Below are 25,726 nucleotides of genomic sequence, written 5' to 3'. Positions count from 1 at the left end.
CGATTCGTGTACCAATGGTAAAATGTTTATTTTGTCTTAAATATTGGATATCAGAAGCCTGCCTTTTCCTGGTAAGATCACAACATCAATGTTGATTTGAATTGACAAATAATTCGTATTTTCAACGTGTAAGATTTTGGATGATATTGAGTTAGAGACTTTAAAGTCAATTTAATTTGAACCTCTAGAACATACAGATTTTTCAAACTCATCAAGGGCCATAACTCTGTTAGCAATTATTGGAAATTGTTGTGAATCAATAGGCTTCTTCATGTCATGACGTTAAACACTGTGTAGACATTTAAAGTTAATTCTTGTAAATTAATAGGCTTCTTCGTCTCATGACCTTAAACACTGCGTATAAATTTAAAGTCAATCGGATATTAACAGCAAAAGGGGGGCGACGACAATATACGACCACATTTCAATGTGGGCCTATAAAAAGTAAATCATTGCCAATAGAAAAGATCCACCCTTCCCCCAACAACCACCATGTAATGCACTAGCTATAATGGTAATTTTTCTGGAACACAAGGAGGGTTTGCTTCTTCTCTATGGGACACTCGATACCACTTCTCAACGACGAATTCAGTCATACAGCTAACATATTTTTATACGCCCACATTTTCATGTGGACGTATTATGCCGTCGCCCCTGTCCGTCCGGACGTCCGTCCGTCCGTCCGTCCGTCCACAATTGTTTGTGGACTCTCTACAGGTCACAATTCTTATCCGATTTCGACGAAACTTGAAATATAGGTTTATCGAAACTTCATGGATTATGGCCCCTGTTTGTACGAAAAATCAAGTTTTTAGCTTGTGGACCCTATAGAGGTCACAATTTTTATCCGATTTTGTTGAAACTTGAAATGTAAGTTTATAACCCAAAGATCGCAGTTCCTTTCGATATTTGCGCATATCGGACAGTAACTTCCTGAATTATGGCCCCTGATTGTACGAAAAATCACGTTTTTAGCTTGTGGACCCTATAGAAGTCCTAATTTTTATCCGATTTAAAAACCGTTCTATTATATCACCGTTACACCCTAAGGATGACTGAGTTCGAATTTCGTGAAAATCGGCCTAAAATTGACAGACAAAATGGCCGCCGTTCGTTCCCAAATAGTGTAAGAATATAGTATATCAAGGTTGTGGACCCTATAGGGGTCACAATTTTTATCCGATTTTGTTGAAACTTGAAATGTAAGTTTATAACCCACAGATCTCGGTTCCTTTCGATATTCGTGCATATCGGACCGTAACTTCCTGAATTATGGCCCCTGATTGTACGAAAAATCACGTTTTTAGCTTGTGGACCCTATAGAAGTCATAATTTTTATCCGATTTAAAAAACCGTTCTATTGTATCACCATTACACCCTAAGGATGACTGAGTTCGAATTTCGTGAAAATCGGCCAAAAATTGACAGACAAAATGGCCGCCATTCGTTCCCAAATAGCGTAAGAATATGGTATATCAAGGTTGTGGACCCTATAGGGGTCACAATTTTTATCCGATTTTGTTGAAACTTGAAATGTAAGTTTATAACCCAAGGATCTCGGTTCCTTTCGATATTCGTGCATATCGGACCGTAACTTCCTGAATTATGACCCCTGATTGTACGAAAAATCACGTTTTTAGCTTGTGGACCCTATAGAAGTCATAATTTTTACCCGATTTAAAAAAAACGTATTATTATATCACCGTTACACCCTAGGGACGACTAAATTCGAATTTCGTGAAAATCGGCCCAAAATTGATATACAAAATGGCTGCCGTTCGTTCTCAAATAGCGTAAGAAAATGGTATATCAAGGTTGTGGACCCTATAGAGGACACAATTTTTATCCGATTTTGTTGAAACTTGAAATGTAAGTCTATAACCCAAAGATCTCGGTTCCTTTCGATATTCGCGCATATCGGACCGTAATTTCCTGAATTATGGCCCCTGATTGTACGAAAAATCGCGTTTTTAGCTTGTGGACCCTATAGAGGTCATAATTTTTATCCGATTTAAAAAAACGTATTATTATATAACCGTTACACCCTCAGGACGACTGAGATTGAATTTCATGAAAATCGGCCCAAAATTGACAGACAAAATGACCGCCGTTCATTCTCAAATAGCGTAAAAATATGGTATATCAAGATTGTGGACCCTATAGAGGTCACAATTTTTATCCGATTTTGTTGAAACTTGAAATATAAGTTTATAACCCAAAGATCTTGGTTCCTTTCAATATTTGCCCATATCGGACCGTAACTTCCTGAATTATGGCCCCTGATTGTACGAAAAATCATGTTTTTAGCTTGTGGACCCATTAGAGGTCATAATTTTTATCCGATTTAAAAAACCGTATTATTATATTACCGTTCCACCCTAAGGACAGTTGAGTTTGAATTTTGTGAAAATCGCCCCAAAATTGACAGACAAAATGGCCGCCGTTCGTTCTCAAATAGCGTAAAAATATGGTATATCAAGGTTGTGGACCCTATAGAGGTCACAATTTTTTTCCGATTTGGTTGAAACTTGAAATGTAAGTTTATAACACAAAGATCGCAGTTCCTTTCGATATATGCGCATATCGAATTGTAATTTTCTGAATTATGGCCCTTGATTGTAGGAAAAATCACTTTCTTGTTAGCTTGTTCTCTATCCATCTCTCGAAAATGTGGGCGTATCCTGCCTGGCAGCAGCTGGTTGTATGTTTGTGTAATCTTTATTCAGTATAAATCAAGTAATACAAATAAAAAAAATACTTGGATTAATGAAAAAATAATTTTTGAGAGTTATTCATACATGTAGCATAATTGTTCTCATTTCAAAAATGTACATGATTACATGTTTGTCATAAACAACATCAAATAAACAATCATGTTTCTTCATCCAAGCAGTAACAGTATAACAATTGTATGAAATATATTTTTCTTTATTTTTAGACAGGCCACTTCCTTGGTTTAAAATATATCATAAATTGTAGTTATCTAACATATACTTCCATGTAGTCTTATCTAACAGATTACAATGTCGTCTTATCTAACAAAGAGTACATGGTATTCAATATCAAATTATAATCTACCAGCATTACTTGTTTCAGTAATTTAACCTTGTGTTATTCCTGTATTTATGTGAGAAGAGTGAATAAACAATCATGGGTTGAAACAAATATCTTGGAGTAGAAATAAATATTGTTTTGTAAATAAATATACTATTCAAAAAAAGTAGGGGATATTTGATTTTTAAGTGTTATTAAAGTCACCTAATGAAACTGACGAAGAAACAAATGACAAAATGAAATGAAGTTCACATTCATCGATTTATTCCAAATGATCGTTAGACTAAGTAAGGCACAGACTGACCATTATAAGGGTAAAATGATACCCGGGGTCAAACAGCAAAGTTACCACAGCATCACAACCAAGTCAGTAACGGGTAAATCCTCCTCTGTTTGCCAAACAAGCATTGATCCGACGTGGCATACTCCTAATGAGACGTCTAAGGTCATTTTGGTCCAGATTGTCCCATTCCTGTTGCAACGCAGCAGCAAGTTCTTGGACATTGGCAGGACGTTGTTGACGTTGACGTAACCTCTGTCCAAGCATGTCCCAGACATGCTCGATGGGGGAGAGGTCGGGACTCAGTGCTGGCCAAGGTAATGTGGTGATGTTCTGTTGTTGGAGGTAACCTGTAACGATCCTGGCCCTGTGACATCTTGCGTTGTCATCCTGGAAGATGAAACGGCGGCCATGACGTCGTGCGAACGGCACAACATGGACTGCCAAGATGTTGTCCCGGTAGTACTGGCCTGTAACACGCCCTGCAACAACATGTAAAGCCGTTCTTCCAGCAACAGTGATGCCTCCCCACACCGAAACAGAACCACCCTCAAATCGATCATGTCTGATGACGTTAACGTCTTGGAAGCGCTCGTTTCGACGACGCCACACCCTCCTACGTCTGTCCAAAAAATCAACAGTGAACCTTGACTCATCTGAAAACATCACATTGCTCCAGCGTCGATTATCCCAGTGTTGACGATCCCTACACCAACGACGTCTTGCCTGAATGTGATGATCTCTCAAACAAGGGATCACGCGAGGACGTCGGGCGCGAAGGTGACCCCTATGCAGTCGATTCCGAGTCGTCTGGCCACTCACTCTCACACCAGTGTCTGTTTGAAGACGAGCGCTGATCTGATTTGCTGTGATGACACGATTTCTCAAGGCCAAGGTACGGATAAATCGATCCTGGGCTTGAGTTGTCGCCCTTGGTCGACCTGAGCGTGGTCTGTCCTGTACAGATTGTGTATCACGGTATCTGGACCATAGCCTGCTTATGACAGACTGAGAAACATTCATCGTCCGCGCCACAACCGCCTGTGTTGTGCCGATCTGTAGCATGCCAAGGGCACGTAACCTTTCATTTTGGGTAAGCCGACGCATATCAAAATTTGTTTTCTGGTCACTAAAACAATTAAACTGATGTTTCCACCCTGGAATTCAATGCCACAATGACTGTAACATTCAAAGTCAGAGTCGTGCAAATCTTGGGTTGGACCCCCATGATGATCCCAAGCATCACCTGCATTCCATGCGGTAGCTATTGGTGCGTTTGGGCGTCACATGTAACTGGAAATGTTTCTTCTGTTAGGTTCTATAGTGACTTTTTTCGTAGTCATTTGCATATTTTAGTATTATGCCCCCAAAATCAAATATCCCCTACTTTTTTTGAATAGTATAATTGGTACAGATAATGCAATGCCATACAACATACTTTTTGCATTCAGTACAATTACAACTTTTTTATCATATATGAAAAAAATGTGACTTCAAAGCAACGATGAATAAAAAACATTGCTTATATAAAGTAAATGTAATTGGGTTAATTTAATTCACTTTGTATCTATAATATACATGTAGTATTAAACAATAAATATATTGATTAATGCCAATTCTACACAAACTCATAGTTGTATTCATGTTTTCTTTATAACAACAAACAGTACAACAGATTTAGTAACACTATATTCCTTTCTACATACAATATATTCCAGGTATTTTCACTTTAGCATGTTAAAAGTTTACATTAGTGCATTTTCTTCAGATGTTTAGTATGTTGTTACTTCATTGATTCAAAGTGTTTCATAAAAATGCGTATGATACCATAACAAGTACCATGTAACATTATACAATTTACTTTTTGCATTTTAATACTATTATATCTAGAGGATTGACAACGCAATGATGGACATTGAATTCAATCACTTTATATTTATATAATGTAGTATCAACAGATTAATTATTGTATATAAACAACATCAATGCTAATTTCATAACAACATTTTATACTATTCTTATTATAGTATTTTCCGTCTTTATTAGCAACATCAGTGCAAAACAGTATGATGTTAAACCCAATTTCATTTATAATATTTTTCATTTAGAATACAATATGACTAATTATATTAGTATGTTACTACAAAGAGATAACATTCATAAATAGTATATTATTTATTAACATTATATTCTGTTCAACACAGAAATCATTTGCTGATAGAGGAACATTGCACATTTCTACTAAATTTCTTATCATAGCTCTGTCTATCTATTGTACATCATCATTATATGGTTGACATTTGAATGAATATACAAAAATATGGTAATAAGATCTACTTTCAAAAAAACTGTAAAAGTATCTGAACAAAAAGTTGTTTAATATTACAAATATTGTAGTTATGGCTCATAAGTTAACATTAATGAAACATGGATGAACGTGTACAAATGTATTAAAACAGTAATATTTAAAATTTATAACAACTATTTATATCAGTGAAAATAAATAAATATTATTAAATCTTTAAAAACATTACAATGTTTTATTATTGAATAAATATTCTAAAAAAAAAAAACTTTTTTAAACAGTTTAAAATACAGTACAAATAATATGAGAATAATTATTATATCATGTATATCAAAACAAATTTATTTAATTTCAATAAATATTACGGCGTATCCACACAAGAACAAAGTTTCCATAAAGGAAAATTGTATGTGTATGAATACAGATATGTATGTATGAATACAAATATATTTGTACAAATGTATAAATACCAGCATTTGTTAAATGAAGAAAAGCTATCCCAATATTATTGCTAACAAAGTTTTCAAATGAAATTTTAATCAACAGGTTATATTTATCATTTTTCAAAAGTAATCTACAATGTGTATCTTGCTGGAGTAAAATTTTCCCTTATAAAAAGCAACAAAAGTAATTTAAGATGTGTGGATATTTGTACATTTGATAAAAATACTTTGCATCCCATCCCATCCCCACCCACCCCACCCACTTCCAATAACAAATCATTAATGCCAGGTTCCTACTATCACAATTTGTGCCATGATTGAACCTATCGTGGTTCTAATCATGGAGTAATTGTGGTGATCCAAACGTATCTGCACGTAGCAGATCAGGGGAATCAAAAGGTACAATCCTATCGTAACGCAATGCATGACAGTGGGATCCCGGCATAAGATATATCGATATGAAAAAAAAAAAACTATTTCACAATACACAATGTTTAAATATTTACACATCTGAAAATCTAAATGTTTAATGTGTAGATAGTGTGTGAATAAATGTCTAATTAATAATTCATATAACATTTACGGCCAAAAGGACCCATCAGATTTAGCTCTTACATAAGCATCTTTAATAAGTATCATCACAGTACTTTCGTCTTCATCAATTTCATTTATTTAACTTTGTCTTAATCGATTTCATTTATTTAACTTATTCCAATGACAATGGCATTATGATAACTGAAATATGTCTGCAATATTTTTAGCCTCAAATTACTGACATTAAAATTCTTCACAAAAATAAGATCTAAAATAGTATTTCCATCAGTTGCAATTTCTGTGGCACACTGCTTATAAAAATTCCTCTCTATACATTGTTGTATTCCAGCTTTACCTTTTAAAATATCTTCATTAAAATCATCCATTATCATGCAACTACCTCCAAAATCATCAAGTTCATCTAATAATTTCTGTAAATATGTAACACATAAATCAGTTTTATAACATGGTGGCCTGTATATGACAACTATAGTCAAATTCGTGGCTGGTAAACCAAATGCAACATGCTCAATATTAAATACACATAAATTATATAAATGACACACTCTATTCTTTCTGTAATATAAGCCAACCCCACCATGGAGTGTGTTTCTTAATTCTGTAAAAATCTGAGAATTATCATAAGATGCTTGCCAACATTTATTGTGTAAACTAAATCATTAATTTCAAAATTTCTGCCTTCAACCTCATTTAGCCAAGCCAAATTAAAAACTTGACACTCGGGATTTTTGGCACTAGATTTTTAATATTTGGTTTAAGGCAACTATTTTAGTGTTATGTTGTGCACAGACGACCTTGACATCAACAGAAAGCAAGAATACGTCTCGCCGAAAGTCCTTGACATTGATAACGTTCGTGATGTCACAGTACCCCCCAAAATGAAATTCACAGACTTGGAGAACAATCGGAATAAAGTGTTTAGTAACGGTAACGGTTGTGCCCTCCTCTAGCGTCTCGTACTGCCACACAACGTCTCCTCATGGATCTCAGAACATTAGTAAACACTAGCCGAGGAAGACGTCGCCACTGCTCAGCAAGAGCATGTTGAAGGTCCTGCAACGTCAGTGGTGGATTCACTTGCTGACGAACACTTCGACCCAGTTCGTCCCAGATGTGTTCAATAGGATTAAGGTCGGGGTTAAGCGACGGCCAATCCAGGACTTGGACACCGGCATTTCTTTAAAAATTCTGGGTAGCAATTGCTGTATGGGGTCGAGCATTGTCTTTTTGAAACGTTAGTCCAGGCCCATGTCTCTGCATAAACGGAAGAAGAACAGGTTGCAAAATCTGATCCCTATACTGGACAGCATTTAAGTTCCCTTGGACAACAACAAGAGGAGAACGTCCACGTGCACAAAAAGAACCCCAAACCATGACGCTGCCGCCACCAAATCGGCCAACTTCTCTGACGCATACTTGAGCGTAACGTTCACCTCGTCTGCGGTACACTCGGGCCCTGCCATCGGCAAATCTCAAAGTGAATCGAGATTCGTCACTAAAGACAACCGATTTCCACTGTCTTTGAGTAAATCTTATGTGTCTTGTGGCCCACACAAGTCGGTTACGGCGATGAAGAGGTGTCAATATTGGTCCATTATAGGGCCTCCGAGCTCGAACACCAGCAGCCTGCAAGCGATTTCGAACAGTTTGTGCAGGTACCCTTCCACCAAACATCTCTCTACTTGTGGAGGTTGCAGTGACAAATCTGTTTCTAAGATGACGTAATCGTATTGCTTGATCTTCCTGGAGTGACGTCACACATGGCGCTCCCGCCCTTGGGCGGTCGGCAATAGTTCCAGTTTGAAGGACTCTCATTCTAAGATTAATTATTGTCTGGCGTGAACAATTAAAGGCTCTTGCAACAGTGACCACAGACTGCCCAGCATAGAGCCTACCTATAGCACGTAGACGTTCTACATTTGAAAGGCGCGACATTTTCTAACAAAGATGAAAATAACAATTTTAATTTGTTTTTCCAGTTCAAGTTACGTGTGCGTGTTCAGTTTAAGCAAACTTGCATCGATTGACCTCACGAATTTGTGTTTGCACATGTTTTTCAGGTTTTTCATCTTTATATGCTCAAAAGTCACGTGATCCACGTGACTTTACAATTTTATGAAATTAAAGGCTTCTTACTACTTACTATCGTTAGAAACACTTTAAAATTTATTTGACTTACCAGAAAAAATTTTTTTGTTGAAATTCATCAGTGTCAAGTTTTTAATTTGGTTGAGTATATATAATCAGACTGAATAAATCTATAATCATTTCTTAAATCTTCTAAATGAGAGTTTAAACCTTGTATATTATGGAGAATTATCTCAGTAGCTGTACGTTCTTCAGTACTTGGTTCAATATAAAGAGGCATTTCATTCAATGAATCTGTTATAGCCTTATCACAATATATAAGCTTTAAATTGAAATCTTTAACAACAAGTCCATTCAATGGTGTAACACGAGATACTGCTACGTAACCTTGGCCCGGTGCAAAAACTTTTTTTAATGAAACAACAGCGTTTGAAAGAGAGAGGCCTTGAGTTTTATGAATTGAACAGCTATATGCCAGTTTCAATGGGAATTGACGCCTTATGTCATTGCGGTAATTTATTTTCTCCTCTTGTCTGCCAATTGGAATGCAATCACTTGGTACATTTTCTGATAAAACTGTGTCTTTTCGAATTTTGGCTCCAACTCTTTTATTATCAAATTCTACATAAATTAGTTTTACATTTTCATCTGTATCAAAGGCAATATGACGAACATAACCAAATACACCATTACATAATCCATCTGATACATCCAGGTTTTTTGTTAGTAAAACTCTTGCACCTTCGGCAATATTTAATACACTACTTAAACAAGTATCTACATCTTTTGATGTTATTGTATTTATCTCAACCATTTTATCTAATCTTTCATCCTTTGAGAAGTCATTTGGGTCAATACGAATCAGGCTGTCACATAGCTTTCCCTGCATCTTTGTGTTATGTTCATCAACAAGAGCATTAGTAGCAAATATATGTAGAACATTTTCATCATAGTCTTCGATCTCTCGACTTTTTAACAGATTAATATCTTTTGTACTGGGAGATTCACCCTACTGCTTTGTTCTTATTCTATTCAAAGTTTGTGCAAAAGTCAAATCGTCTTTTTGTCTCATTATGTCTTGTAATTCAACAATTTTAAAATTATTCTGCCACAAATTAGTAAGTTCATCAGTATTTCTATACAGTGGTTTTGCTTTTACAGGTGGTAATTGATAGAAATCTCCTACGGCTATTATACAAACATTTCCGAAAGGTGTAAAGTCAGCACATTGTTTTATTTGTCGAAGTTTTCCATGGATATAACATAATAACTTTGGGCTCACCATAGAAATCTCATCTATAATAAGTATTTGTAAATGACCCAAATCAGCTCTCAAACTATTTATCTTGTCTAAACCTAGTCCAACATAGGGTAACTTTATATCAGTTCTAATCTTTAAGGAATAATGAATGGTGCTGCAGCCTAAATTCATCGCGGAGACGCCAGTCGGACAAACGATAAGCACTGTCTGTTCATCTGGATTATCTGTTATTTGAGATAATAATCTATTAGCTTCATAGTATATACTCTTAATGACATAACTTTTTCCAGTCCCAGCTCCTCCAGACAAAAATAGCATAAATTGTTCTGGATTTTTCCTATTTATCTTGTTCAAACAAAATTCTCTTACTTTATAAAATATTACCATTAGTAATTTTTTCAGTGATCTTAACATGGGTATAGCTTCTGTTCTACTTACAATACTATTGTAGGATTCCCTTTTGTCATTTTTTTCTTTCCCCTATCAAATCCGGTATTTCAATTTCCTCAACGTCATCGTGTATATCCTCATCTGGTATATCAAGACATTCAAGATTATCAACTTGATTTTCTATATCCTATGATGACCAAGCATCTTTTAAGTTAGTTCCACATTTTTCTATTATGTCAGTAGCAGCATCAATGTTTACTTTATCTTTTTCAAATAAATTACGATTACCATCAACAATATCTTTAACATCTTCAGTTTTTTTACATATTCTAACCGAACCAGATTTGTAAAATGCTTCATGTGTCTCAAACCCTATTGGTTTTAAATGTTTATCTATACGATGTGGTAAAAATAGTTGTAAACTACTAAGACAATATTTTTCTGGTTCTTTTGTTATTGAGAATCTCGCATAGCGAATTACAGCTGGTTTAGATCTTGTTTGTTTAATGATATAACCTAAATCTTTCTGAAGTTTATATGCTGGATTTTTTTTTCAGAATTTTCATTAATTCTTTCAGATTTGGACATTAATCCATATTCTGAGCAAAATGTAGCCAAGCACATATTATTGAACTGTTCTGTCTTAGGTCGAGCTTTGTATCTATCTATAATACTGGTCATAAACATATTTTCATCACTCAAAGCTCCTTCTTTTGATTTTTAATGGTAATGTAAGTCTGACATTATGTTCACCAGTTGGAATAAACTGAACCTTTCGAGATGATTCTCGTAATCTTAAATTACATACTCGATAAGCACTTTCTTGTGCAGAAACTTCTCTACAATGAAGATATATACTTGATATTTTCTTTAAACTTTCTTTTGCTGTTAAATTACCGTCTTTAGCCTCTTCTTGTGCATTTCACGTTCTGATTTCGATATATATGAAACTATATAAACTTTACAAGAATAGGCATCAAATACATACTGTATATCCATGTTTGCATCCCAAGCTCTTAACAAATTTGGATTATAAGGATTTATCCATACATCTTTCAGGTTTCGTTTTAATATAACATTATTCTTCTTTGACAACAGCTCACAAGCTTTCTGAAACAATTCCTGTGTCATACCAAGATCATCATATAATTCATCAATCGAAGTATAATTTTTCTCTTCATCTGATAATGCTTTCCATAATCCTTCAAGAAGGCTTTTTGCTGTATTCTGGGTCATTTTATCATTATTACATGTATTGTCTCCATTTTCATCTTCATTTTGTTCCGGAATGTTTGTATCATAGTTATCTACTGATCGACATATGAAACTTTGTTTTGATGGTGGTCTAGGAAAATTAAATCTGCAAACTGATTTGTTTTTCTTACAACCCTTTGTATGTTTATAACTGTGTCTTTGTACACTATTAAGATTCATCAATCGACAATTTAAATGTCGTGACAAGGTTATTCTCTCTTCATGGTTCTCATGGTATGTAGCAGTGCCTTTAGGAAAAAGTGTTGGAAAACATTTGGCTTCATTAGTTTCATCAGTTAGCATTCTAACAGGACTATTACCTTCAGCAGGGGAAATAGAAAATATAGGCCCTACTATCAAAATGATTATCTAATGTTTCACTTACAATGTCAAGAGGTTGTAAACATGTAGCTAATTCTGGGCCATTTGATTTCTCTGCATCGACATCAATGTCAGGTAAGTCGTCCTCTTTTTCATCTATGTCAGGTAAGTCGTCTGAATGGTTTGAAACCAATTCTTCTAAAACAGAGTTATCTCCCTCTAACACGTCATGTATATCAATCCATTCATCATTAAATTCTATATCTGAATAATATTTATTATTATGTTTTAGATAATGTATAGCATCTTTCATTTTCCTCTTGCTTATGTATTGATATTGATAATAGCCTTTTTGGGTTCTACGCCTTTTAAGTTTTATCCTGATAAGCTGAGTAGGCCTATCATTTTCGATTCTTGGCAAAATACTCGTCGTTTTACTTATATTAGATGGTACCCAAACTGTAGCTCAAGAAACCTTATGTTGTTTGAACTATGATAAATTAACCATTTTCATGAAAGGAATATGTAGTGATACCAAGTGGGTTTCTAATGAATTCAGTGCTTTTAGCTCATCAACTATTGGACCAGGATCTAAATTATTAGTCATCGCTTCTTGTGGTTTCTTTCCTGATTTAATTTTTCTGTCACATGTAAAACATATCCATAAAGATTTAGAACTTTCAGGGTGAGCACAGTCATTTTGGCATGTGATAGAACAGTCATGTAAATATTTCTTAGATATACATTCACTTGCTATCTGTTTAACTTTGGCAGATTTATAAAGTTTTTCATTACAACAAGTTATTTGATTATTAAATAACAATCTATGACACACACAGCAGATATATTCTGGGCTATTCTTTTTTTCTTTTTTGAAATCATTGATTTTTCTTTTTTCTTTCCTTTCTTTGTTTTGTTTTTTGATAATAATAATAATAATATATATTTTTTATAGACCGTTACACACAAATTGTCTCAACCGTCTTTACATGGGCGTACTACAAATTGTATATACATGTACATAATAATAAATAAATAAAAACTATCAATAATTTGTACAAATGTATGCCTATAAAAACATTAGATTGACTAGTAGTATTATTGCCTAATTGAATAAATATGTCTTGAGGTTGGATTTAAACAGGCTGAATTTGGTGAGTGATCTAAGTCTTAGTGGCAGGTAAGTCGTCCTCTTTTTCATCTATGTCAGGTAAGTCGTCTGAATGGTTTGAAACCAATTCTTCTAAAACAGAGTTATCTCCCTCTAACACGTCATGTATATCAATCCATTCATCATTAAATTCTATATCTGAATAATATTTATTATTATGTTTTAGATAATGTATAGCATCTTTCATTTTCCTCTTGCTTATGTATTGATATTGATAATAGCCTTTTTGGGTTCTACGCCTTTTAAGTTTTATCCTGATAAGCTGAGTAGGCCTATCATTTTCGATTCTTGGCAAAATACTCGTCGTTTTACTTATATTAGATGGTACCCAAACTGTAGCTCAAGAAACCTTATGTTGTTTGAACTATGATAAATTAACCATTTTCATGAAAGGAATATGTAGTGATACCAAGTGGGTTTCTAATGAATTCAGTGCTTTTAGCTCATCAACTATTGGACCAGGATCTAAATTATTAGTCATCGCTTCTTGTGGTTTCTTTCCTGTTTAACTTTGGCAGATTTATAAAGTTTTTCATTACAACAAGTTATTTGATTACTAAATAACAATCTATGACACACACAGCAGATATATTCTGGGCTATTCTTTTTTTCTTTTTTGAAATCATTGATTTTTCTTTTTTCTTTCCTTTCTTTGTTTTGTTTTTTGATAATAATAATAATAATATATATTTTTTATAGACCGTTACACACAAATTGTCTCAACCGTCTTTACATGGGCGTACTACACATTGTATATACATAATAATAAATAAATAAAAACTATCAATAATTTGTACAAATGTATGCCTATAAAAACATTAGATTGACTAGTAGTATTATTGCCTAATTGAATAAATATGTCTTGAGGTTGGATTTAAACAGGCTGAATTTGGTGAGTGATCTAAGTCTTAATGGCAGCTCATTCCAGAGAGTAGGCGCGGCACGACTGAAGGCGCGATCGCCATACAACTCACTGGTTTGTTTTCCATGTGTTTTGTGGGAAAAGGGTCGCAACTTCACCTCATCACTGCTTCTAGTCCGATAAGATGGAACTTGAATACTAATGATATTAGTGAGGTAGCAAGGCGCTGACTCACTATGGCGTATTAACTTGAAAATTATACATGACAGTTTAAAATGAATCCGCTTCTCAACTGGGAGCCAGTGTAGTTCCCGAAGAATGGGCGTCATCTCTGCGTGACGCTCCAGCTTCCTTCGGATTACCAGTCGAGCAGCGGAATTCTGAACATGTTGTAATTTCTTTAATTTGTATTTCGGGAGACCATAAAAAAGACTGTTGCAGTAATCCAGTTTTGATGTCACAAAGCCATGCACCAATTTCTCAGTACTGGCCTGGTCTAACAAATGCCGGATTCGCCCTATACGCCACAGCGAGTGAGAAGCCCTGCTACACACACTCTTGATCTGATCATCCATCAGTCCAGCCGAGTCCATCATCACCCCCAAGTCCCGTGCGGAAGCCGATGGCGAAACAAGCACCTCACCAACTCGTACATCACCCGCGACAACCTGCGGACTCGCATTTTTCCTGCACGATGAGAAACGGACAATTTCAGTCTTATCGTCATTGAGTGCAAGTAAGTTTGCACGCATCCAGAGACGAATCTCATCTATACAGGCCTCAATACGACCGGCAGAAATTGAGTCTGTTCGCGAGTCACAAGTGATGTAGAGCTGGGTGTCATCAGCGTATATTACGGCATTTAGACCATGGCGGCTGATAATATCCTCGACTGGAGTCATGTATAATGCAAACAGAACCGGTCCTAGGACCGAACCCTGGGGAAACTCCAAATTTTAGGGGATGGTCCTACGACACCGCCGATCCAACTGACACTCTTTGTGTTCTTCCTCGAAGAAAGGAATTGATCCAATCATAAGCCTGACCACAGACGCCAAAACGTTTACGCAATCTGTTCATGATCCATCATCCAATATCTGTAATCTTGAAAATTTCAGCCACCTGTTATTACTATAGGTATATATATCTATTTGTAATAAATCAGCACAAACATATATTTCAAGTTCTGTAGCCCATGACCCTGAATATCTCATTCTGGATCTTTTTAAATAGTCATCAACAGTCAAAAAGCCAGCTCTAAGATATGGTGTAAATACAGCTTCATTGTTTCTTAAATGATTAACAATAGCTAACCTGACAATTCTATGATTCACTTCTGTACCAGATATTGCATATGATACTGATCTAAAATAACAATTACCGTCTCCAGTAATACTTTTAATTTATGATGGTCGATTGATTGGACATCTATTTACATTATTAGAATTATTGTCAACTCTATTTACTATATCAAGTTGTCTACATATTCTGATTTGCTCATCTAAACTCAATGTATTGAAGAAAAAATTGCTTGTTTCAACATGAGATATAAATACATCATCATCTATTTCACTGAATATTTCACTACTATTGTCATCAATTAAAGCTTCGTCATGTTCATTTATTGCACCATTGATGATATATATACCGGTTACTTCAAACTGTGTATTTATACCGATTCCCATTGATTCAGCTAAATTACAGCAGTCTGTATAAACCTTTATAATATCCTTCATTTCCATCAATATTGATCTTCCATCAGGAGTTAACAGTCCCTCTGAATTTCTGGAATGGCTGTCAAATATATAATACTTATTACATCTTTTCATGAATACAAATGTATTACCACCAAAAGTTATAAAGCATGACTCATATTGTAAAAGGGATGTTTGCAAAGCCTCATACAATGTCTTAGATACTTCAATGTTTTCAAAAGTACTGTCTCCAGTTCTTATCAGTCCTACTAAAGGATCCAGCTGAATATCTATATTAAAAAGTACTTCAAAAACAATAAGGCTTCTTGGCAATTCAGATATCAAAATATACCGGTTATCCATTGATGAAGAAGATTGCAAAAAACTGTATAATTCATTACCAGCTATTAAAATCTTATCCAAGTCATTTGTATTCCATATATGAACAGATTTAATTGAAGAAAATAAAACAGCAACTAAAGAATTTCCAGTACATTGTGTACCACTAAATTTACCAAATCTTACATCTGCCTGATGAAAACTACCATAAACATTTACCATAGAAGCAGTGGCGGCGCCGGGGGGGGGGGGGGGGGCAAGAGGGGGGGCACCCCCCCCCCCCCCCATTAATGTGGTCTGCCCTCTGTTTGCCCCCCCCCCCAATAATTTTAGAAAATAAAAAAAAGTATTTGTGATACGTTTCGGTAATCAATACCTTCTACAGTGAATAAATCCCACATCCCCACTCAGTCATAAACTTGCATGTTGTAGAGCATTTCCGACAGTCTATTTTTCAAAATTTTCTTGGCGAGATCCCCAATGGACTCGCTACTCGCTCACAAGGGGAATTCGTTGAGGTTCGCAAGTCCGTTCGTTTGACATTCTGTTCTCTAGTCGGATAAACTAGTGAACAGGCGACGGGCGGTATCTGGTCAGATCTATTTATCTCGACGATCGGTGCCTGACAGAATACTGTAAGACAGCATTTCCGACAGTCTATTTTTCAAAATTTTCTGGGGGAGGACTCCCTTCTTTGACGCTCTTCAGTGGGCTACGTCGTGATTCGCAAGTCTGTTCGTTTGACACTTTACCTCATCGATCAGTGCCTAAAATACTGCCGGGCTGCATTTCCGGCAACCTGTTTTTCAAAATTTTCTGGGGGAGGCCCCCTACCCCTAGCTGAAGCTCGTGCCTTTGCCCCTTAACCTTGGACTTTGCCCCTCCAATCACCGACGGCTGGCGCCGCCACTGCATAGAAGATATTTCCTTTCTACTGGAAATTTCATTATTTGACCGTTTTTGCAAATATCTTTTGGGTGTATTGTCATCTTCATTATTATTTGATGTATTTTGTGCTTTCATGTCATCCTCAACTTTTTTATGATTTGCATATTGCTTCAAATTTAAAGTTCTTTTTGAATTCTTTTTTATGCGAGGCATAGTGACAAATTTTAGTGTCAATGAAAACTGTAGTTGTTTCCCTTTAATTAGTTTATATGAAATGCAATTCTACACCCTTCTAACTAAAATATTTTTCTTTTCTATTTCTTTATTCGTTTCTTTTCAATTTCTTTCTTATTTAGCTTAATATTTTTCTAGTACAAATTGACTTTCCTAAGACAATAGAACGTCACAATCCTATTGAATAGCTGATTTTTGCTATAATAAGACAGTGGTGCCAAGCACTGAATGTTTCTTTGTTAATTAGCAGAGTTCTTCAATGTATAACAGTTTGCCAAGCTGATATACAAGCTGCGTATATAAAAGTTTCTAAGTTTATTCTTTATCTTTTGGCAGAGTGCTTAAATGTATACCAGTTTGCCAAGCTAATATACAAGCTTTATGTAAAGTGGTTGATAAAAATCTAATACAACAGTTAGCCAAGCTGTTATACCTACTGTAAAACTACTACCAGTAACCAATAAACCAGAATTTAACCAGCAGAGACTAGCCTCACATCTGAAAATATACAAAAAATACCTCTTATAAATATTTGTAGAGTCTTTAATTACAGTCTCTGTGTGTATATGATATCGCTTGTAATATATAAAAGTTTAATCTCTAAAACGAATATTTCCATATAACCTTGTTATTTCCAAGCACACATTAAGCCACTAGACCACCCAACTCCCCAGACTTGCAAAGGATTCTTCAAATAACCTTTAGAAACTTGAATTAAACAAACATTCTTGTGAAGTTTATCAGGAATACAACTTAAAGATATGTCACTACATTGTAAAACAAAGCAAAATAAAATGAAATGGAGTTTAACATCCTACTGTTCTGCTCTGACTGGGCTAATGAAGACAGGCATATGCCATAAAGTGTGCTATGAGGGAAATTTTTCCCAGGCAGCAGCACTATGGCCTACACCTATTTCGAATTCCAACTGGCATGGGATCTTTTCATGCACAGCAATGTATACACGCGACATTGTTTTTGTCTCATCTGAACGACTAGACAGCTGTCCTTGTCAGGCCCTCTGTCCTGCACCAATGACAAGGGGAAACCACGTCGGCAAATTTCGATGAACTTTATCAGCCAATGCAGGGATCGAACCAGGACCTCCTTGCTAGCGAGCCAGTGCCTTACCCACTTAGCTACTGGGCTCCCACTGTAAAACAAAACAGAAAAGATAGGTTGCCAGGCAATAAAACATACGCCCACAGCAGTTAAATCGTCTCAGCAGTCGACAAGGGTTGTCACATATTTATTCTTTTGTAGGTAATTAGGGGAATTTAATAGACAATTTCATACAGATGACATTATAATTTTCGTCGTTTGAGGGTTCACAAGGTTCTAAAAACTAAAACAAGGGCCGTAACTCTGGAAGTAATCTACAGAAATTGTTCAAATCTGACAGGCTTTTTCGTTTTACTAATTCAAATAATGCATATAAATTTCATACAGGTCGGATGATAACGTTTGTTGTTCGAACGTTCACAAGGTTCAACAAAGTAAAACAAGGGCCATAACTCTAGAAGTAATTGACGGAAATTGCTGACATTCAAAGGGCTTCTTTATTTCACTAATTTAAAGGATGCATATGAATTTTATACAGATAACTTTTGTTGTTCAAGCGTTCACAAGTTTCAACAAAGAGAAACAACGGCTATAACCCCTAGATGTAATTAACAGAAATTTTCTGAAAATCAATAGGCTTGTTCAGTTTACTAATTTAAACGATACATATAAATTTCATACAGATCGGATAATAATTTTTGTCGTTAGAGCATTCACAAGGTACAACAAAGTGAAACAAGGGCCATAACTCACGGCGTAATAAACGGAAATTCAATAGGCTTCTTCGTTTCACTGATTTAAATGATGCATATCAATTTCAAATAGATCGGATGATAACTGTTGTCATTAGAGCATTCACAAGATTTAACAAAGTGAAACAAGGGCCATAACTCTAGATGTAATTAACGGAAATTGCTGAAATTCAATAGGCTTCTTTGTTTTAGTAATTTAAATGATGCCTATAAATTTCATACAGATCAGTTGATAACTTTTGTCGTTAGAGCGTTCACAAGGTGCAACAAAGTGAAACAAGGGCAATAACTCCAGAAGAAATTAAAGGAGGTTCTTGAAATTAAATAGGCTTCTTCATCTCACTAATGCAAACAACATATATCAATTTCAAAACAATCAGATGTTAAATGTAGTCTGTAGAGTGTTCACAAGAAATTATGGACGGACGGGGGCGACGGCAAAATACGACCACATTTCCATGTGGGCATATAAAAAATATTCACAAACAAGCCAACAGTGAGGCTGATGTCCCCTGCCAAAATCCGAAAAATAAATAGGTGACACATATTAACTAATCGCGCATTTATTTTTTTTATAAGTATCGAGCAATCAAACTATACACTAAGTTTCATCATTCTCTATCAGATAGAATCAAGGTTATCTTGTCCCAAAACATCGACCAATGAAATTGCTTAGCTTTGCTTAGCTTTAGCTCGAAATGTTATAACTTAATCATTGAACTCAAGTCAAGACATTCGCCTAATGAACATCTACATCAAGTTTAAACATTCTACCACAATTAAAAGCAGAGTTGTTATGTTCCAAAGTTTTGACCAATCAAATGACTTATCGATCCTTAACCTAAGTAGAAAATTCGCACCATCGAATTTAGTCAAGGTAATGATATAATGAATCTATATTTGGAGTTTCATCGCTCTTACTTCATTATAACCAAAGATATCGTGCCCTAATATAAAGCATCAACCAATCAGATTGCTTATCTCTGCTTACCGTAAGCAGACAGTGTTCATCATCAAACTCAAACAAACCATTCACCTAATGAACACCTACACATAGGCGTACGAGCTGGGGTGGGGGGGGGGGGGCGGCCGCACCAAATGCTGGGAAAATTTGGGCACACAGTTGTATAAAAAATATTGTGTTCTTGAATGTGTCCAATTTAACAGCGAATTTATTATTATTATGCAACATACTAAGAACCTAACTACATTTTTTGGGCACCAACCACCACCGCCCCCCCCCCCCCGTCAAAAATTTCCCCGTACGCACCTATGCACCTACACCAAGTTTGAACATTCTACCTCAATTAGAAGGAGAGTTATTGTGTTCCAAAGTCTCAACCAATCAAATTGCTTATCGCTCTGCTTACCATGAGCAGTATATGCACATTATCGAACTTATTCAAGGTACTGATGTAATGAAACTATACACCAAGTTTCACCACTCTGACTTAATTAGAACTAAAGTTATCTGTCCCAAAGAATCAACCAATCAAATTGCTTATCCCTGCTTACCCTAAGCAGAAAATGCTCATCTTCTTTAGCTAGGAGAGAGAGAGAGAGAGAGAGAGAGAGAGAGATGGGGTTTAACGTCCACTCAAACTTGGTCATTACGGACTAACAAATGGTTTAATTTTATTTCAATACTTCGCTTGCGCGTATTTGTCTTTAGCAGTGGGAGGAAACCGGAGGACCAGGGGAAAACCCACGAGGTTGGACAGGCGAACCTACTCCTTGTCACGTACAACCCGGGATTTGAAACCACGCCAGTTGTCTCAATGACAGGCCATTTGATACAGCGCGCACGTGCTAACCATTTGGCCATTCAACCCCTCTTTAGCTCGGAAGCTGGTCATATTACTGAATAAACGTTAGGTATAGGTAAACCTAACTACAATTTACCGAACTACAAGTGGGAAATTGTAACCACTCCACTTGCCTCAATAAGGGACCTTATGATCAAACGTGCACATGTTAAACTATTAGATCACCACCCACTCTAAATGGTTAAGGCTCGTTACATGACCATTTATTTAGATGGCCATATGAAATAAAATTTGTTTACAGTGTTGTGAATGTTATATTACCAATATTACTTTTTGGTGTCCAAAATGGAACAGTGAGAGAGAAATGGGAAATAGAATCCACTCGACACAAACTAATTCATTTCGGGATTAACACATTCATTCGCCGCCGCCCCCACCACACACACACTCTAACATTGGCATTTGGTATGGTCTAGTTTTAAAAAAAAATATTTACAATCAATATATATTCACATCATAAGTGTATTGATTCACTACAATTAGATAACTTCCACATTATCCGTGGTTCTACATGTACCAATAAAATAGGGCAGTGGCTATTTGCCACATGTGTTAAGCAAGAATTTCAAAAAAGCCTTACGACTACAGACCGCAATTGTTACCCGATTTTAATGAAACTTACAGATTATAATAACATTAATAATATCTCAGAGTAGGCAAAATTTCGACCACTCCCGGTTAGCGGTTTCCGAGATATCAGGTTACCACACATTTCATGTGGCACGGCTACATCAACCGATATCCATGAAACTCACAGAATATGATAACATTAATAATATCTCAGAGTAGGCAAAATTTCGACCACTTCCGGTTTCAATGAAACTTGCAGATTATAATAAGTTTAATTATATCTCAGGGTAGGCAAAGTTTCCACCACTTCCGGTTAGCGGTTTCCGAGATATCAGGTTACCACACATTTCATGTGGCACGGCTACAGACCACAATTATCAACCGATTTCAATGAAACTTGCAGATTATAATTACTTTAACCAGCGGCTGCCAGGCAGGATACGCCCATATTTTCGAGACATGGATAGAAAACAAGCTAAAACGAAAGTGATTTTTCCTACAATCAAGGGCCATAATTCAGTAAATTACAATTCGATATTCGCAAATATCGAAAGGAACCAAGATCTTTGAGTTATAAACTTTACATTTCAAGTTTCAACAAAATCGGATAAAAATTGTGACCTCTATAGGTCCACAACCTTGATATACCATATTTTTACGTAATTTGAGAACGAGGGGCGGCCATTTCGTCTGTCAGTTTTGGGCCGATTTTCACGAAATTCGAACTCAGCCGTCCTTAGGGTGTAACGGTGATATATTATGACAGTTTTTAAATCGGATAAAAATTATGACCTCTATAGGGTCCACAAGCCAAAAAACGCGTTTTTGCGTACAACCAGGGGCCATAATTCATGAAGTTACGGTCCGATATGCGCGAATATCGAAAGGAACCGAGATCTTTGTGTTATAAACTAACATTTCAAGTTTCAACAAAATCGGATAAACATTGTGACCTCTATAGGGTCCACAACATTGATATACCATATTTTTACGCTATTTGAGAACGAACAGCGGCCATTTTGTCTGTCAGTTTTGGGCCGATTTTCACGAGATTCGAACTCAACCGTCCTTAGGGTGTAACGGTGATATATTAACACGGTTTTTTAAATAGGATAAAAATTATGACTTCTATAGGGTCCACAAGCCAAAAAACGCGTTTTTACGCACAATCAGGGGCCATAATTCAGGAAGTTACGGAAGTTGGATTATAAACTTAAATTTCAAGTTTCAACAGAATCGGATAAAAATTGTGACCTCTACAGTGTTCACAAGCCAAAAACGTGATTTTTCGTACAATCAGGGGCCATAATCCATGAGGTTACGGTCCGATAGATGGCAATATCGAAAGGAACCGAGATCTTAGGGTGATAAACCTATATTTCAAGTTTCATTGAAATCGGATAAAAATTGTGACCTGTAGACTGTTCACAAACAATTGTGCGGTAACCTGATATCTCGGAAACCGCTAACCGGAAGTGGTCGAAATTTTGCCTACTCTGAGATATTATTAATGTAATTATAATCGGTTCGTAATTGCGGTCTGTAGGCGTGGCACATGAAATGTGTGGTAACCTGATATCTCGGAAGTCGAAATTTTGCCTACTCTGAGATATTATTAATGTTTTATATAATTTGTAAGTTTCATTGAAATCGGTTGGTAATTGCGATCTGTAGCCGTGCCACATGAAATGTGGGATAACCTGATATCTCCGAAACCGGTAACCGGAAGTGGTAGAAATTTTGGCTACTCTGAGATATTATTAAAGTAATTATAATCTGTAAGTTTAATTGAAATCGGTTGATAATTGTGGTCTCTAGCCGTGCCACATGTAATGTGTGGTAACTTGATATCTCGGACACTGCTAACCAGAAGTGGTCGAAATTTTGGCTACTCTGAGATATTATTAATGTTATCATATGGCTACTCTGAGATATTATTAATGTTATCATATTCTGTAAGTTTCGTGGATATCGATTGAAAAGTGTGGTAACCTGATATCTCCGAAACCGCTAACCGGAAGTGGTCGAATTTTACCTACTCTGAGATATTATTAATGTTATCGCTATCTGTAAGTTTCATTGAAATCGGTTGATAATTGCGGTACGGAGACTTGCCACATGTGGCAAATAGTCTCCGGATTGTGCAAATAAAACCAGCCATAAAATAGCTTTGGTGGAGTGCAGACAGACGAGAAAACGCGTGATTTCAAAACGTGTTGCAGCCTCGTGCTTGTGGTTTATAACCAGGCCTACTGTATATTTTCATTTCACAACATTGCATTTAAACCCTTTTAAAACCTCACCATATCACTAAACCGTGACTCAGTGAAACCTCCATAATATATTCGTTGTACTTTTAACGCTGAATCTTCTTTTCTCCACCATAAAAAAGACATTAGGTTAGGCCTATATTAAATAAAAATTAAACACCCTCACCTGTCAAAAATTCGTATGACGGGTCTATTCTATTGGGACCTCTCTTCATCTGTAGCCGGACTAATCACCGGAAAATACTAGAATTCTCCGGAATGTACTTAAAATTATCGGAATTCCGTTGAACACACCAGAATTCACTTCGAAAACGTCCGATTTCTCCCACAAAACTAATTTATTTTCAATGTATAATACCTAGGAATAAAATGAATAACTAGTTCCATCCCTCCACAGACCCAGTGAAGGCGGTGCTAAAAAAATCTGTACGTGTAGGTCAAGGTGTATTTATTTCAAAGAGTATCGGAATTCACTTAAAGTAGCTAAGTCTCTAACTCAATATCATCCAAAATCTTCAACATTGAAAACACGAATTATTTGTCAAATTAAATCAACATTCATGTTGTGATCTTACCGGAAAAAGATGGGCTTTTGATATCCACTATTTAAGACAAAATAAACATTTTACCATTGGTACGCGAATCGTGTACCATAATGCGCTTCAGCCCCAGTTGTATCAAGAGACTCGAGGGATGTGCTAGATACATCGAGCCAAATCAAACGGCGGATGTAGACTGGAATAACCAGACGCTAGAAATTTGCACTCGCTTGAGACTGCTGGCTTATTTCGCCGAACATAACTGATTTAAAATTGGAGTAAAAACGGAAACCATTGAATGTAAATCAGTTTATATACATTCATATTACAGAATTATATGCGTTGCGACCCACTTTTGTCAATTTCTAGGTCCCAAATGTTAGTGATTTAGCTCTTTTAAATTAATTACAATTGCTGATCTTTCATTGATTTTAGTAATATAATTTTACTATAAATATTTATTTATCAATAATTAGTATGTATCTTTTCCTTCATTTATCAAATTACTTAATTTAAAGTAACTAATCATCCGAAGTCTTCGACAATGAAAACACGAATTATTTGACAATTTAAATCAACATTGATGTTGTGATCTTACCGGGAAAAGATGGGCTTCTGATATCCAATATTTAAGACAAAATAAACATTTTACCTATGGTACGCGAATCGTGTACCATAATGCGTTTCAGTCCCATTTGTAAGAAGAGGGGGGGTGGGTTGGGGTGGGGTGGATGGTCGAATGGTTAGCACTTGCGCGCTGTATCATAAAGCTTGTCATTCAGTCAACTGCCGTGGTTTCGAATCCCCGGTTGTACGTGAGAAGGTGTAGGGTCGCCTGTCCAACCTCGTGGGTTTTCCTCGGGTCCTTCGGTTTCTCCCACTGCTAAAGACCCCTACGCGCAAGCGAATTATTGAAATAAAATTAAACCATATGTTAGTGTTAGTCCCGAAATGACCAAGTTTGTGTCGAGTGGCCGTTAAACTCTCTCTCTCTCATCTCTCTCTCTCTCTCTCTCTCTCTCTCTGTAAGAAGGGACCCGAAGAACGTGGCTAGAGATATTCCACGCAATATATTATATCGACTGGAATAACCAGACGCTAGAGAATTCCATTCGATTAAGATTTCTAGCGTATTTCGCCGAACATAACTGATTTGAAATTAGAGTAAAAACGGAAACGATTAAATGTAAATCAGTTTATATACATTTATATTACATTATTATATGCGTTGCGACCCATTTATGTCAATTTCTAGGTGCCAAATATTAGCGACTTAGCTCCTTTAAAATAATACTAAGTAACAGTAGGCCCTAACAACTTTCAGCTCTTTCAACTTTCCCTTTTCTTATGTTTTTGTTTCTGATTTAATTCTTCAAGCAAGTAAATAAATACATTTTGTACTACCCCACCATTTGAAAGATATTAAACATACATTGTGCAAGATGTAACTCTGCCTATTGCAGGTCTTTCTTTAGGCCTGAAATGTTATCTAAATTATTAATTAGACATCAGTTAACTTATCCAGACCATAATCGACTCTCAATGTAATCGCTACTCTGCGATGTTTA

The 25,726-nt window shown here is 36.0% G+C and overlaps 1 long non-coding RNA gene across 2 annotated transcripts; it reads right to left on the bottom strand.

Moving 5' to 3' along the window:
* Positions 1 to 15,527: 15,527 nt before the first annotated feature.
* On the bottom strand, positions 15,528 to 23,827 carry LOC126817229 (uncharacterized). 2 transcript variants are annotated; one of them, XR_008787939.1, is made up of 3 exons: positions 23,786 to 23,827; positions 17,577 to 17,637; positions 15,528 to 15,778 (listed from the first exon to the last, which is right to left on the bottom strand). It is a non-coding gene; the product is annotated as an uncharacterized LOC126817229 (long non-coding RNA). The 2 variants fall into 2 exon arrangements; XR_007678894.2 differs by lacking the exon at positions 23,786 to 23,827 and adding an exon at positions 23,653 to 23,742.
* Between the last annotated feature and the right edge of the window lie 1,899 nt (positions 23,828 to 25,726).

This window comes from Patella vulgata, chromosome 4 (assembly GCF_932274485.2).
Source record: "Patella vulgata chromosome 4, xgPatVulg1.2, whole genome shotgun sequence".
NCBI lineage: Eukaryota > Metazoa > Mollusca > Gastropoda > Patellidae > Patella > Patella vulgata.
This window is presented reverse-complemented; position numbering and strand designations above follow the sequence as displayed.